The 15,812-nt window shown below is 47.6% G+C and overlaps 1 long non-coding RNA gene and 1 pseudogene across 1 annotated transcript; one reads left to right on the top strand and one right to left on the bottom strand.

Moving 5' to 3' along the window:
- Positions 1–1,531: 1,531 nt before the first annotated feature.
- LOC123057483 (uncharacterized) lies at positions 1,532–2,575 on the bottom strand. The gene is made up of 3 exons (XR_006426869.1): positions 2,381–2,575; positions 2,089–2,291; positions 1,532–2,003 (listed from the first exon to the last, which is right to left on the bottom strand). It is a non-coding gene; the product is annotated as an uncharacterized lncRNA (long non-coding RNA).
- Positions 2,576–8,135: 5,560 nt separating this feature from the next.
- LOC123056577 (protein STRICTOSIDINE SYNTHASE-LIKE 10-like) lies at positions 8,136–12,899 on the top strand (annotated as a pseudogene).
- The last annotated feature ends 2,913 nt before the right edge of the window (positions 12,900–15,812 follow it).

Raw genomic sequence — 15,812 nt, 5'->3', positions numbered from 1 at the left:
GGCTGAATTGTTTTTGCTGGGCTGTGATATTTTATGCGTTGTTCGGCCAATTTTTCAATTTGATGACTTTTGAACTGGACTTCAGTTTTTCGTGTCGTCCATTTCAATTTTGTAGGATTGTTTGGCCCGTTTCTTCTATTCATCCATCTTTCGAACTGATTCTTAACCTGAGAAAAAAGGCCTTGGATCAATCCGTTTGACTTTTTTTTCGAGTATTGTAGATTCTTTTTGTGGTGGCATTGTAGAAATTTTCAAGCCATGCATTTGTCCCTCCGTCCACGAATAAGTATACATCTATCATACGGTAAAACAAATTGCTTTTGTTTCCCCTCTCGCAAGGCGATTAGGGAAAGCCCATGGATCCATCCACCTCCACTCTGCCTGCCGCTCCGACTGCCGGTGGCAGGAAGAGGGCCTTGTCCCTCGACTCCGGCTAGTTGATAGGTAGGGTTTTCGTCCATCTTTTTTCATTGCATCCACTTAATTTCAATCAGGCCAAAATAAAAAAATTGAAGACAATTCTTGACCAAAGAATCAATGGAAGGAAAGAAAAACAATATAATAATAGACTATAGGAAAAAGTAACTGGAAAAAACCAACAAATATTTCATGCTTATATATCCTGCGAGGTGCATCAGAAGAGCATAAAATCATTCTAAGAATAAGAAAAAGGTATAAACAAAATGGAAATGTGTGATATGCCGTGAATAGTTCCGTGGCGATGTAAGATAGAAAGAATGGGGAGTTGGGCCTTCGGTTTCCTTGTAGACATTTGCCGGCATGCGGGCCCACTTCTTTGTTCGGACGGACGGCGGCGCTTCTTCTTTGATATAGTCTTCCAGGCTCCTATCCTCCTCAAGTTCGTCCATTTGTGTGGATTAGATAGAGCTCCGATGTAGATTCCTGCCAGCTTCTGGTGTCGCATGTTAGGTTTCTTGTCGTGCATACACAATGGTGAGATTTGATGTCGGGTTCTTAAGATCGATTCAAGGATTCAACACCAACGACTGCGGTTCTGGGGCGCTGGTCCTTCGGGGCACGTGTATGAAGACTTCACGGCTGTCATCGATCAGGTCAACTTCAGTATGGGAGCGGTGACAGTGGCACATCGGCGGCTCGTTCTGGCGGCGGCAAAGGTTGTTCGGTGGTCCATGGACCTCGATGTATTTTTTTTAATTATGTTTGTGCTGTTTTGTGCTTTTGGTGAATCTTTATTTTAGTATAAACCTTTTCGCATGGAAATAATATGTCGTACAATAAAATTATAAATTTACATTTAATTTGCAAGTTCTCATGCAAAAGAAGAAGGCCCTATTTACTTTGAACAAAATTCAACTTCAAATTTCGTCGAGGTGACTGACTGTTTTTTCTTTTCTTTTTTTGAGTCAATTACAGCGGGCAAAAGCCAACCTGAGCATATTTTTATTTTTTGAAGAAAAATCAGGATCAGATACCGTTGGATCAGTAGAAAGGAGATCGGCCGCCAAGAAGATATACAGAAGAAGTCACCCATTTGCATTAAGGCGAGAAAAACAAAAATATTGAAGAGACTTGCGAGTTGGAGCACCAATAAGAAACCCATTGTGAATGTTCGCTCTCGAACAACAACTATGAGAAGAAGAAAAACCTACTAGCACGTGATACAAATGTTCCAAAGAGTTTGAGACAGCAGCAGAAATTACAACCGATCGAAAGGCAGCACCTGCGCCAAAGATAAGCATCATCCCAAACCACCCCTAGGAACACCAGCAGCCATCAGCTTCCAATAACCGCCGGGGGCGCCAGATGAACACCATGGCAGGAGTCGTCACATCACCTGTGGTTCCTCGGTGTCTTACCCCGTGGTGACGGAGGCGCCCGTCCTACTTGGTTCCCTCCTCCTAATCCCGTACCCCCATGATCAAATTGGTCCTCTCCTCCCCTTGGCGCTGGCACCCCACCCCCCTGATCTCCTCCCTTTGTCCCGGCCCCAGCACTCTGACCAAAGTCGCCAAATGCACGCCCTGATGCCATCGCAACAAATTATATGTCAAAATGGACATCCACTTCCAAAATATAAGAACTAGAACTGACGCGGTGGTTGCGTACCTTTGCAAACGGCAGAGCATGGGAATGGCAGCAGGGAGCAGCAGCACACGATCACCAGGAGGATTGCCATGGCGCGTGCGAGTGAGGACGGAGAAGAAGATGACCGCTTCATGGTCGATCCGACTACCCTGTCCTGCTCTCCGAGCTTCACTTCTGAAGAAATGATTCGATCTCTCTTTGTGGTTGTGGCTGCGTTACTCCTCCTAGTTAAGTACTCGGACAACAACGACAAGGGTGTCAGGTCAACAGATTCTCTGAACATCTTGATTAACGTAATTAATGTAATCACAACCTTCAGTGCAGCCATTGAAGAGTGTAGCTAATAGCTGCTCGGAAACCATGAGTCAAGAGCTCAAAGTCGTCTGTGTCGACACTCAATCTTTGGTGCCACTGCATCTCAATGGCAGTTGCAGGCTTGAAGCCTTGAACCAGTCAAGCAAAATTGCTGGTAAGTGTAAGTAACATAGAATTCGAGGCATGTATGGCCACCAAACGTACGTGGTACAGTGAAAATATTTACTACCACTACTCCTGCAACTCCGCTTCCACTACAAGCTGCTAGTGCTAGCTGAGCAACCGCAACCCTGATATTGGCCGCACGTTTCAGAAGTTTGTGGATAAGTAAACTGGACAAAGCAATGATAGTGGCAAAAGCGTGGTGGGCCCATAACCTCGAAACCTGGCTCCGATAAATTTTCGGTTTTTGATGAATTTTGAACTTTGCTTCAGTTGCTGGCCTTTGATGATACAGCAGGCGTTTTTTAAAACCGAGCCATATAAAAAATGTGGTCATGGCATGGTAAGGGTTGTATTGGTGATATGGCAAAATATATATTGACGACATGGCAAAAGCTAAAAACACTTGCCATGGCAAAAATTGCGATAGATCAATTCTTTTGCTAATCTTGTGAATCAAAGATTTGCTAAGCATGTGGAAAACTAAGGAGAACAAAAAAAGGTGCAAGTGACATGGCAAAATTTAGTGAAAGTTGATCTACAGGTCATGGCAAAATGCATAATGAAGGTTTTGTTGTAAAATCTGCTATGTACCAAGGGATATGGCCACCATCTTTTGAGTATTTAACAAAAAACTACCACATTTCGTCTAACCGTGTCTACAAACTACCACTTTACTATTTTTTACCGAAAACTACCACTTTTTGACTAATCATTGACTAAAAACTACCATGTGTGAAAAGTGTCCGGTTCGGCCAGTTTAAACCTGTTTATGACAGGTTGGGCCCACTCGTCAGAACTAAAAAAAAGTCTACTCCGTTAACTTTGACCGTCAACCTGTGGGGTCCACATATGTAGTTTTATCTTCTCTATGGATCGGAGGATCTAGATCAGATCAGGGGAAGTCCCCGTCTACCACGCGGCGTGCCTAGGCCATCCCGAAGCTCCTCGCCGGACTTGATGGCCTGCGGGGGTGCGACCTCCTAGATCCCGACGGCGCACCACCCTTGACCCGGTCGACCGATGGCTCCTCTGCCTCGCGATCGTGGTCGCCGCTGCATCTCCCGTGAACTGAAGCTAACCTCTAGGGATCCCGTGAACTGAAGCTAGCACCTGAACGATGCTCTTGGTCGAGAAAATCAGCACGTACAAACTAGCCAAGCTAACCTCTGAAGTAGGTGGATTGATTCTTCCCGGTCGGATGCGCACGTACAGGTACAGGAGCTAGCTGCTGATTCGATTGCGGCGGCCGACGGAGCCAGAGGAATGGAACTCTAGGGATCACCAGCAGCACGTAGGCTCATGAGAGGCGGGGAAGGACGGGAGCTTCCGGCTTAGCGGCGGCTCCCGGAGCGGCTGCTCGCGGGCAAGACGGCTCGGGGATGAACAGCTCGAGGACGACGACGTGCACCACTTTAGGAGCACTCACTCGAGGAGGTCGAGGGAGGGGCCAGAGGCTCTCTAAGGCGGCGAATCCAGCGAGGTCGAGGTCCACCAGAGGCGAGGAAGCATGAACTCAGCGAGGCGATTCGGGGGCTTCCGGGACGATTCCTTTGCCATTAGGACGCGGTGCAGCTAGGTGGTGCTCCTAGACATGGTTTCAGCCCTCGGAGAGGTGGGTGGCACGACGGCGAGCGACCCCATGCCGGCAGCGCACTCTGGACCCGAGTGACAGGGAACATGGCCGGGGAGAAGATAAAACTGACATGTGAACCCCACGGGTTGACGGTCAAAGGTAACGGAGTAGACTTTTTTAGTTCCGACGAGTGGGCCCAACCTGTCATAAACAGGTTTAAACTAGCCGAACCGGACACTTTTCACACATGGTAGTTTTTAGTCGATGATTAGTCGAAAAGTGATAGTTTTCGGTAAAAGTTTGTAAAGTGGTAGTTTGTAGGTACGTTCGGACGAAATGTGATAGTTTTTTGTTAAATACTCCCATCTTTTTGTAGAATTTTTCATGCGACCAGATACGAATTTGCCGAGGTATGAACCAATTCCATGAACTTCCAACATAATAGTGTGTAATTGGCTAATTGCCATGTCCATCATTTACTGTATACAAATTTGCCATGATTGAGGATACATTCTATCAGAAAATTGGCATTGGATTGAACAAACTTATGATAAATTTTCCCTGGCCCCATCTACAGCTAGATTGGAAGGTACAATCTCTCCCAATAAGTGCATGCTAACTGAAGAAATAAATTGGTAGCTAAACTACGATGGGTTGAGTGTGTGTCGAACCTGGAATTACTAGCCTGCTCCGCCTACAACTGCCGCAAAGGCCTGCTGCGCCTACCATGTCTGGCCTCCCATCTGCTTCGCCGCCTCCTGGAGGACAAGTGGCCACGCGACGGCGACACGAATCGAGCGCACCGCTCGAGCTGCTTCTCGCCCCTCACCTCGTCGTGCCCCCTCAAGGATTCCTTCTGAAAATCTTAGCTGTTGTAGGGAGTGAGAGAGCAGGAAGCTGGAGAAGATGAAAGTAGGAGATCATGGTGAGGCCTCACCAGTGAGCGCGCGGCAACGCATTGGCTGCTGGAGGTTTGGAGGCAAGCGGCGCAGCTCGGGCGTGGTTGCAGGACCGGTCAGCGGGGACCTGAATGTTGAGTATCGTGATAGATTGGAAACATAGGATAGACTAGGAATTATTCTATCTCTCTCTATTCCTTCTACACTAAAAACCGACGGTCTGGTGCTCGTCGTTGGCGAGGAGCCCTCGAATGGAGGCGGCCTCGACGCATGCTACTGAAGCGCGGGAGAGCTGGCGGTCCTCGGATCCTCCTATGATGGCACCTCGATCGGTCGAGCCGGCAGGCGCTCGGCTGTGCCCAATACGGCACGGAGAGCGCGGTGGCATGGTGCCCTGGTGTCGGCGAGAAGCACGAGGAGGGGCCAGATTGGACGCCCGCCATGGCTGCGCGGCCTCCGCCTCACTATCGGACACGCGTGTGGAGCATCGATGTGATGTGAGGTGGGAGTAGATAGCAGAAGGGATGCTCACGCTGGTTGTAATGGGGAGTATCATATACTAGTATCATGCATATGATACCAGTGTATGATAGTACATCCATATTGCATGGTATCATATAGGATTATACTTATTGTCATACATGACACAAATTAGCACATCATTTAATATGATACGCTATCATGATATCTATATCTATATTTATCTATACCCCTACTAATAAAATAAGGTGTGTTTCTCAAAAAAAATTCATCCGTTCACCATTGAAAGTATTTTTCTATTTAAGGTGGTACTAACTTTTTGTCCGTTCTCTATTAGAAAGGAAAGCGCCCGAATTTCGTACATGGGCCGCCAGCAGTGTGTCCCAGCAAAGCCAGCCCGTTTTTTTTCGTGCACACGTAGGTAGCAAAACTCTATTTATTGCAGTGAGCGTCAAATAGCCGCAAATTCGCACATGGCCACCAAGCTGGGCTGGCCTGTTTTTTTTATTCTGAGTTATGTTTCTATTTTTCTTCTTCTATTTCTTTCCTGTATCTTTTGCCTTTTTTCCTTTGAATTTTATATTTCTTTCTCCCTTTTTCGTATACTATTTTTTTCAAAAAAGTTCATAATATCAGAAAAATTCAATCTAAAAAAAGTTCAGAATTTTGAAATATATTCCATTCTGAAAAATGTTCAAAACATTAAATCCTTGTTCTCATTTCAAAATAGTCACAAATTCGCATAGCACGCCAAGTTGGCTTTAACCATTTTCTTCTTATTGTTCTATCTTATGTTTCTATTTTTCTTTTTTTTTATTTGTTTCTCTTTTTCTTTCCTGTTTCTTTTGTGTTTTTTTCCCTTCAAGCTTATTTTTCTTTCTCCCTTTTTTAATAAATTCATTTTTGAAAAGTTCATAATATCATAAAAAATCATATTTTTTAAAAAATTCCCAATATTTTAAAATATATTACCTTTTGCAAAACATTCAGAACATTAGATCTTTCTTCTCCTTCCAATATTGGTTCAGATTTCAAAAAACAATATCCATTTTTTCTTTGTGTTTTCCAAAGTTATTTGAGATTTTCCAAAAAAAGTAGCATTTCGAAAATATTCCAAATATGAAAAATATCATGTTTTAGCGAAATATTCGCGAATTCAGAATAATGTCCGAGTTTAAAGAAACACATTTTTTTTTAAAAATTCCGAGTGTTCAAAATGTGTTTCCTTTTTCAAAAACAATCACAAATTCAAAAACTATTCATGTTATTATAGAAGGTTCGTGTTTTCAAATAAAATTGTGAATTTCGAATGTTTCAAATTTTGTTGTGTATTTCTGAAAAAATGTAAAGAATGACAAAAAATGTTTCGGATTTTCAAAATTATTCTCGTTTCCAAGAGTATTCAGCAATTTGTATATTTTTTAAAGTAATTTTTTTTACCAATCTGACAGTGGAGTGTGATCTTAAATCTTTGAGTTGGCCATTTGTTGGTAGGACTTGTGTCTTCGAGTGGCTAGCAGCACGTAGTCGGGTCTTTGAGGTCAAGATTTCAATCCTTCGACTCATCATTTTTGGGATTTTTTTGTGCCTTACAAACACAGGTCGTCTTGGAGCCTATAAGTGTGTTGGCCCATATACGAACTAATGTGCGTCCTACACGCTATTTTATGCAGCTATCTTTATATAGTAGCCCCCATGCACTTGGCCCAAGAAAAAAATAGTTTCGTTGCACAGGCAATATTGGGCCTTAGCCGCACTCCCCTATTGGGTCGTCCGAGGGAGAATTTTTTTTCTTGGATCAATAAAAGAGAATATGTTGGTTTGGCTCGAATAAAAAAATTGTGGGCACGTTAGTGCTAAAATAATCAAAAAGAATAATCTCTGATAAAGAAGGGACAATGATGTATGGTTATGCCCTACATATGCTAATGAAACAGGATTTATGCGTTACAATTAGTAATCCATCCGGCTACGCAACTGCAAAAGAGAGTGGTCAAAACAACCGTCCCCTGAAGGTCACCCATAGCTACCAAATGAGGAGGCAGACACAACCCTGAGACAGAGGCGGACCCAGAGGGAAAAAAGGCACAAGCTGGATGGTTGCCGCCACGCCAACTAACCCCACCAATATCAAGATCTCACGGGACAAACATGACCCGCGAGAAGACCACAACTCCTCTCTATCACACCGCTATGTAGATCGTTTTTGGTGGACAGATCAATTATCTCTCCCATTGCTTCTCGCAAAGAAATAGCTCTCCCGTTGCAACTCACGGGCATATGTGCTAGTGATACTCAAGCATCTCTTTCTTCATTTAATTTTATACCACCTCATCAACATTGTTTAGTTGGCAATGCATGATACTACCTATGATACTCCCTTCATGACCAACCTCATGCGACGAGGGAGAGGGTATGGTTCAGGGCGTCCGAACTTTTTGGCGAACCATTTCGAGTGCTGGCGTGTCTGCAGTTAGAACTTTAAGATTCGTGCTCCTATCCCGTGGTCCAGAGGACGTTCGCACGCAACTTGTAAAATTCTGACGTTCGGCACCTATAGAATCATACAAGTATACTTAGTCCCAGTATGAGCTTCATTACCGGTTCAGACGTCAATAAGCATCTATAAAAGGCAGATGCCGCCACCGCTGCTTCTCAAACCAATGGACATGGCAGCGGTCAGGCCATTTCGTTTTGTCACCTTGCTCATGTCCTTCCTCTCCATCGCCTTTCTCATATGGCCGACTCCAATGGCGGCTTCCATACAGGAGACCAAGGGCATTTCCAGCCGTTGGCCCCCTAGGGGGCGTCTAAAAGCGTCGCCTGGGGGTGAGCCAGCGCAAAAAGTGGCCCTGGGGGCGAGTCGGTCCCCAGCCGTCGGCCCCAGGACAGTCCCTATGCGCGTATTTAAAAAAAAAAAGAACCGTTCGACGAAGTTATGATAAAAACTAGTTAAATTTCGGCCAAACATGGCAAATTTCGGTGAAATTCGCGCATTTTCATTACATTAACCTAATCTAAAAAAGAAAAGTGCTGAAGTCGTCGCCGCCGTCGCCGCCATCGTCGTCGTCGTCCTTCTCCTCCTTGACGTGGGCGCCCCTGCTGGACCCCTGCCCGGCGTCACCATGGCGGACTGGCGGCGGCGCGTCGTCGTCGTCGTCGCTGTCGCATAAGACGACGACCCCGTCTTCAACGCGGCCGCGTCGGCGCTCCTCGAAGCGGCGCAGGGCGGCGCGCTGGCGTTCCTTCTCCTTCTTCCGGCGCGCCTTCTCCATCGCAATGGAGTCCTGGCGCGCCCATTCTAGGACCGCGTCGTCGTCGTCGAACTCCGCCTCCACCGGCGCCAGCCCCGGCTCCATCTTCACCGGCGCCAGCCCCGGCTCCATTTTCGGCTTGACGAAGCGCGGAGGAGCCGACGAGGAGGGGGCGCTCCGGCCGCCCTCGTTGATGATGATACCGACGCTGCGAGTGCGCCAACTGATTGGCGTCTCCGCCGCGGGCTCGGCCTTGACGCCGAGAAGCGCCGGAGAACCGGAGGAGTGAGAAGATGAGCGAGAGGAGGAAGACGAGGAGGAGGCGAACCTCCTTGGCGCCCATGCGCGTCGGTGTTGCGACGGGGCGGCCCCCGTCGCAGGATAGGTCAACGGCGGGTTGTTGCCGCCGTTGAGGTGCGTCAGCACGCCCTCCAGCGTGCGGCCTGGGACGCCCCACCACAGGTGGAGCCCCACGCTGTTCTTCACGCCGCCGACCACCGGCGCGTCGTTGGTGGAGGCCAGGCGCTGCTGCTGACGGCGCTGGAAGTACGCCGCCCAAGCCGCGTGATTGTCGGCGGCGTACTGGGGGAGGGAGCGGTCGTCATCGGTCAGGGAGGCGCGCGCGACCTCGACCTCCTCGACGAAGTACGTGGGCTTCGCCACGGCGTCGGGTAACGGGGGAACGGGCACTCCCCCGTCGCTGAGCCGCCACCCCGTCGACCCGGCGCGCATGTCCGGCGGCGCCGGGATGTTCGCCTGGAACAGGAGCCAGGACTCCTGTTCACGGAGCGAACGCCGGCCGAAGCCGTTCGCCGCCGCCTCGTCTCCGGGGAAGCGCTCTGCCATGGCGACGGGCTCGGCGGTGGTAGAGAGGGAGAGAGAGGGGCTGCCGGTGGCGCTCGGGAGAGGAAGACGGAGACGGAGAGAGAGGGGCTGGGTGGCGGCGAAGGGCGAGTCTGGTGTGGGCACCGGCGAGAACCGCCGGCTTTTATAGCCGCTCCGCGCCCGTGTGTACGCGTGCGAGGGAGGGGAGGCGTCGGCGCGCCGTCCCGAGACGCGCCGCTCGTGAGGAATCAATGGCAAGGCTGCCACTGATTGATTCCCCGCGGGAACCGAGGTAGTTGGGGGGAAAACGAGGCGCCATGTCCCTGACGCGGTTGGCCCGCGGCTTTTTCGCGCCAAAACAGTTCGCCCCGGCGCCCCCGGGCGCCCCCAGCGTGCCGGGTTCGGCCTGGGTCCGCCGGCACTGTTTTCGGTCCAGGCCGACAAAAATCAAGCTCCGGGGGCGCGACTGGGCCGTTTTTTCGGCGCCGGCGCAAAAAAAAGCCTGAGAAGGCCTTCCTGGTGGCGCGGCTGAAGATGCCCTAAGTCCATCAACGCCAGGCGGAGGGTCGTGCCGGTGTGGTTGGAGCGGCCGGCGTTCGGCCCAGAGAGCCTCGCCTTTGATCACCGTGGGGGTGGCCCATACACCGGCGTTTCCAACGGCCGCATCATCCGGTGGAGGGGCAACCGCCGCCACCACGGCTGGACTGAGTTCGCCCACAACTACAAGCACAAGTGAGTGATGGATCAACCTACAATGCACCAACTTGAGCTAACCATGGTTGGGCGTCGGCAGGACGATGGTGGAGTGCGCGAAGAAGAAGAAGCCAGTAGAGCCCGAGAGCGCGTGCGGGCGGCCGCTGGGCCTGCAGTTCCACCGCGTGTCCGGTGACATGTACATCGCACATGCGTACCTGGGGCTCATGAGGGTGGGGCGGCGCGGCGGGCTGGCGGAGGTGGTGGCCACGGAGGCTGGCGGCGTACCCTTCAACTTCCTCAACGGGGTGGACGTCGACCAGGAGACCGGCGACGTCTACTTCACGGACAGCAGCACCGCCTACCAACGGAGGTACGTACGGTCAGCAGGCACGGTACCGTAATTTACTACTACGCCGGTTACTGATAAACACGCATGTGACCGGGGTTTACATACACTGGTCGGTAATGACAACCTCCAGTAATATATTTGCACGGTGCATTCTCATTCTCGGTTGCCTGTAAAATGTCAGCCGATATACTCCGTTCCTGTATGATGGCACGGGCGATTATTCCATGGCTTAAAACAATTCTCAGAGAAAAGAAGGATTCCATGGCTTAGATCAACAGGACGACCGCTGCTTAGGTGTAACTAAAAGTCTTCAGAAAACTTAAAAAGTTTTCATTGATAAAAGTTGCTAGAGCAAGCATATTGCTTTAGTTTTTCGGGGAAGAGCAAGCATATTGTTAATTACTCATAAAACAAAAAAAAATGTCATGCTATGCGTACGACAACCAAATAACCTTTGCATGATCCTTGTCCGACACACCAAAGCAAACAGTTCCCAGGTGGAAAGAAAGTGGAGTTCCCCAATGGCTCTTATACCATAGAAACCTTCTTTTGAATACGAATTCGATGGTATAATTTTTATCGCATATAACTCACATTTGGTTGATTTAATTTATGATAAAAGTTTCATTTTTAAATACATGAACGCTTTATTCATTGGAATGGAGGGAGCACAATATTTTTAGCTTTAATTCATATATTATTAATCCAAATATTCATGTTTCATAAATTAAATTTCATTGAAATATATTGCAATCGACTCCCATAGCAACGTGCAGTGATCATCTAGTTATACTTGCTCTTATGCAGGGTAAATACACAGTATTAGAAGAATCGAATTCCCTTTCTTAACAATATATTCATCAACTTCCCTGCACCTCTCCTCATGCAGACACTGCAAGGCCAACTAAAAACTGTATATCTGAACACACTGCAATACCAACTTAAAACTGTGCAACCTCTCCTCCTCCACGCCCTGATCCATAATATCCACACGCACAACATCCTTTTAGGAGTAGTTGTCATTTCCACCGTACGTTTGCTCGTAACAGGTTCTTGAAAGTGACATGAAAAAGTAGTACACAGATTATTTAAGCTACTAGCATTGACTCTTTAATAAGGAAGAAAGTGATAGGGTTAATTAGTGGAATCGACTCTTCGGAGCCACTTGATCGAGCTCACAACTAACAGCCACACCCCGAGCTATCAGACTGCAACAGCAGCAACATAGATACCCGTACTGCTAGTAACTACAGCTCAGCGGATTTAAAGCCATGTCGGGAAGAGATACATGATCTCTACGTACATGAATTGGCGTGTATGTAGATGAGCTTAATCAAATGAATTGGCGTGCATTAATAACTGGTCAGAGGTGGTGCAACTTTTTTCCCACTAGATGATACCCCACGTGTTGCTTCGGAAATTGTTTATAATATATTTCAATGAGATTTGATGATATGAACATGAATATATATGTGGATTAGTTATAAGAATCAAAACTGAAAATACATATGTTCATATTATTGTACAATCATAAAATATTTATTGAATATAAGGAGCATAATATAATACAAACATTTCAGCATTTTTTCATGCTTGGTTACATGTTGTGGTGAGCCTTTCCCATACATAATTGAATCCTGAGATGGCCTAATTGTATGTTGAGATAAATATATTAGTGGGGATCAAACTTAGGTATATAGGATTATCATCATTCTCGGAGGCCTAAGCTGATCTCCCACATGCTTGTGGGCAACTGTGCCTGCAGTGAGTACATGCTGATGGTGTTGACCGGCGACGCGACGGGGCGACTCATGAGGTACGACCCGCTGACGGGCAATGTCACTGTGCTCAGGTCTGGCCTGGCCTTCCCCAATGGTGTGGCCGTTAGCGCCGACAGGACGCACCTCATCGTCGCCGAGACATCCTCGTGCAGGCTGCATCGGCATTGGCTGCGGGGATCCGCGGCGGGGAAGACGGAGGTGCTCGCCGACCTACCGGGGTACCCGGACAACGTGAGGCCCGACGGAGATGGCATGGGCGGGTACTAGGTGGGCATTAACCGAGACAAGCAATGGGAAGAGATCGGGACCACGCCGAACTCCATCAGCGCCATCAGGGTCGTCGTCGCTGGAGACGCCAAAAACAGGACGGTGGCCGAGATGCTGCGGGGGTTTGGCGACGCCACTGTGAGCGAGGTGGTGGAGCAGAACGGTTCACTGTGGATCGGCTCCGTCGACACACCCTACGTCGGCATGTTCATGTTGGCATCAGTGTAGCACATTGCGGTGGGTAGGTATCGCAATCGCAAGAGTGGGTGTGGCTGGCCTCCGCTCAACTTATGTACTCAAATCGTGCATCTATGTTGCCATTACATGTTGTTGTGCAGTCGCAGTTGTATTTGGCTTGTCTGGTTGTACTTGGGCTTGTATGGAATGTGTTGTTTTTGGTCACCTATAGTTTTTTCGACAAAGTAATCTTTGCCGGCTTCAGTTTTTCTGTTAGGCACATTCTCATTTCCATCCAATTATGCAGCTGCTTTAGTATTGAATCATCAGGCTGACTTCCTAGATTTTTTTTTTTGAAGGTTACGTCCAAGTGTGCTAAAAACAGGGCTCAACCCAGATTACATTCAGCTTCACACAGAGAGGTAATATGTGAAGGCACACTCGCCGCAGAAGGAAACCTCCCTGCACTAGGCAGCAAGCTCGTGGGCGACCCTGTTGCATTCTTGGCTAATCTTTCTGACAGCGCATGAGGAAAATCTCTTGACAGCAGCTTAGCCTCTTCATAGATGGTCCACCACTTCGTTCTTCTTACATGCATCATCGGAGTTGATTGCACTAACGACTACATATTTGTATGAGTGGCCCCATGTGGAACTGGCTTGTCATCTCTATACAGTGATCATCGGCGCATGACACACGTGCACCTAGCATTGTTCCAGAATTGATGATGGTTAGTGGAGATTACTTGTTATATTGCACTCGGAGAATATCTTCTGGTACTGAATACCTATATATTAACTCGGTATCCCGGGCAGAACGGTGAGATATGGGCCAATGGGTCTACTAAACACCCATTAATAGACCAGAGGTCCAAATGGCTTACTAAAGAAAATGATTAAAAACAACAATTTTGGCAAAAGAAAATTATTTGACTTTCATGAGCCATAAAAGAAATTTGTCAATGAAAATGTTACTCCCTGTCGGGACCCCTGATTATACAATCCATGCGAGTCTACAAGAGCGTCATTAGTACCCAGTTAGATGTCGGTTAGTTCGTGTGGGTGGCATGTCGCTTGTCATAGTTGACGTCGACCCTTTTCTTTTATTTCATCATCTTATATCTTCATCGTCATGCACACATAGGTTCTTCCTCCTCATATCTCAAAGATTCGTACGAGTAGATCTCAGCTTCTTTTTTCTCCAAAATTACACAGTAAAGTTTGACCAAGTTTATGAAAAAAATATTAAAATACATAGGATCGTTCTCTTTTGATTCTAAATCATTAACATCGCGACTAGGATCACCAAATTCACCGTGTGTGGCCATTCAGAAATATATTGCACTCGTTGACACGTAAGAAAAAACCATAATGGTAGTGGTGGCAAATCACAGATTCCAAGGAGGATTGCAACATGTAAATCCTCTAATTAGATTGTCGTAAGTGAATTGTTTGACTGCGTATTAAATCCCTTTAACTCTTCTACAACATGGTTTTCATTGCGAGGTCAGCACGGATATGTGAGATCGGCATGTATACCCAAATTTCTCATATCACAAAGTAAGCCTTGTAAACACAAATGGAGTGGGCATCCCAAATGTGCATACATCGCCATTGATCGTACATGAATAACATGTGTGCCGGTCACCGGGGTCGCCTCACAGATCAAATTTGATAGTTTAATGTTTCTAATAGCCAAACTAACCCCATTTCCATTAATTGCTTGTAAAAAATAACCAAGTCATACAAGTGGCAAAAACGAGGGATATGGGGATAATAAAAATATTAAAGAGGCTTGTGAGTTGATGCACTAGTAAGAAACCTGCTGAGAATATTTGTTCTCAAACAACCAGTATGGGGCAAAAACCTACTAGCACGAGATACAAATGTTTGAAAAGGTTGGGGCTCATAGCACAAATTTCAACCCAAAGCAACACTTGCTCCAGTGATAGTCCCAAGCCACCTCCTGGGAAAACAGCAGCAATCAGCTTCGAGTAACGGTCAGCGGTGCCAAATCAAGGCCATGAATGGTAGCAGCCGTCACATCACCTGTGCTTCCATGGCATCTTACACCGCGGCGGCGGAGGCATCCGTCCTACATGGCTTCCTTGTGCTTCCCCTGACGGACTGTCATCAAACAACTTACCATGCTTTCCTCCTCCCCCTGACCTTGCCTTCCCAAGCCCCTGAGCAAATTGGTTTCCTCCTTGTTCCCCTGGCACGCCCCCAGACCCGTCACGAAGATCACTACATGAATAGCCTCCAGGTGATTCTCCGCCACCCCCTGATCAAGTTGGTCTCCTCCCATGGCCCGGCCTCAGCCCCGTGATCAAAGTCGCCAAATGCACGCCTTGGTGCCATCGCAACAAATTATATGTCAAAAATGCGCATCCACTTCCAAAATATAAGAACTAGAACTGACACGTGGTTGCGTACCTTTGCAAACGGCAGAGCATGGGCGCGTGCGAGCAAGGACAGAGAAGAAGAAGACCGCTTCATGTTCTCCCAGCTTCAGCTCCGAAGAAATGATTCGATCTCTCTTTGTGGCCGGGTTACTCCTCCTAGTTAAGTAGTGCCCTAACAGCAACAACAAGTGTGTCAAGTCAACAGATTGTCTGAACATCTGGATTAACCTAATGTAATCACGATCAAGTGTAGCTAAATAGATGCTCGGAGGCCCCAGGTCAAGTCAACTGCTCAAAGTCGTCCACGCCGACACTTAATCTTTCTTGTCAGTGCATCTTAATCACGGTTGCAGGCTTGAAACAGTCAAGCAAAGCTGGTGGCAACTATAACATACAATTCGTACCCGTTGTGAGCGATCGAGGCATGGCCACAAAAACATACGTGGTAGAGTCAAAATAGTTTTTACGATTACTCCAGCAACTCCGGCTTCCTACAAGCTGCTACTGCTCACTGAGCAGTTGTACTACTTGTCCACTTAAGATGCTCACTGCGTCCGCAA

The sequence above is a fragment of the Triticum aestivum genome, chromosome 3A, assembly GCF_018294505.1.
Source record: "Triticum aestivum cultivar Chinese Spring chromosome 3A, IWGSC CS RefSeq v2.1, whole genome shotgun sequence".
NCBI classification, from domain to species: domain Eukaryota; kingdom Viridiplantae; phylum Streptophyta; class Magnoliopsida; order Poales; family Poaceae; genus Triticum; species Triticum aestivum.
This window is presented reverse-complemented; position numbering and strand designations above follow the sequence as displayed.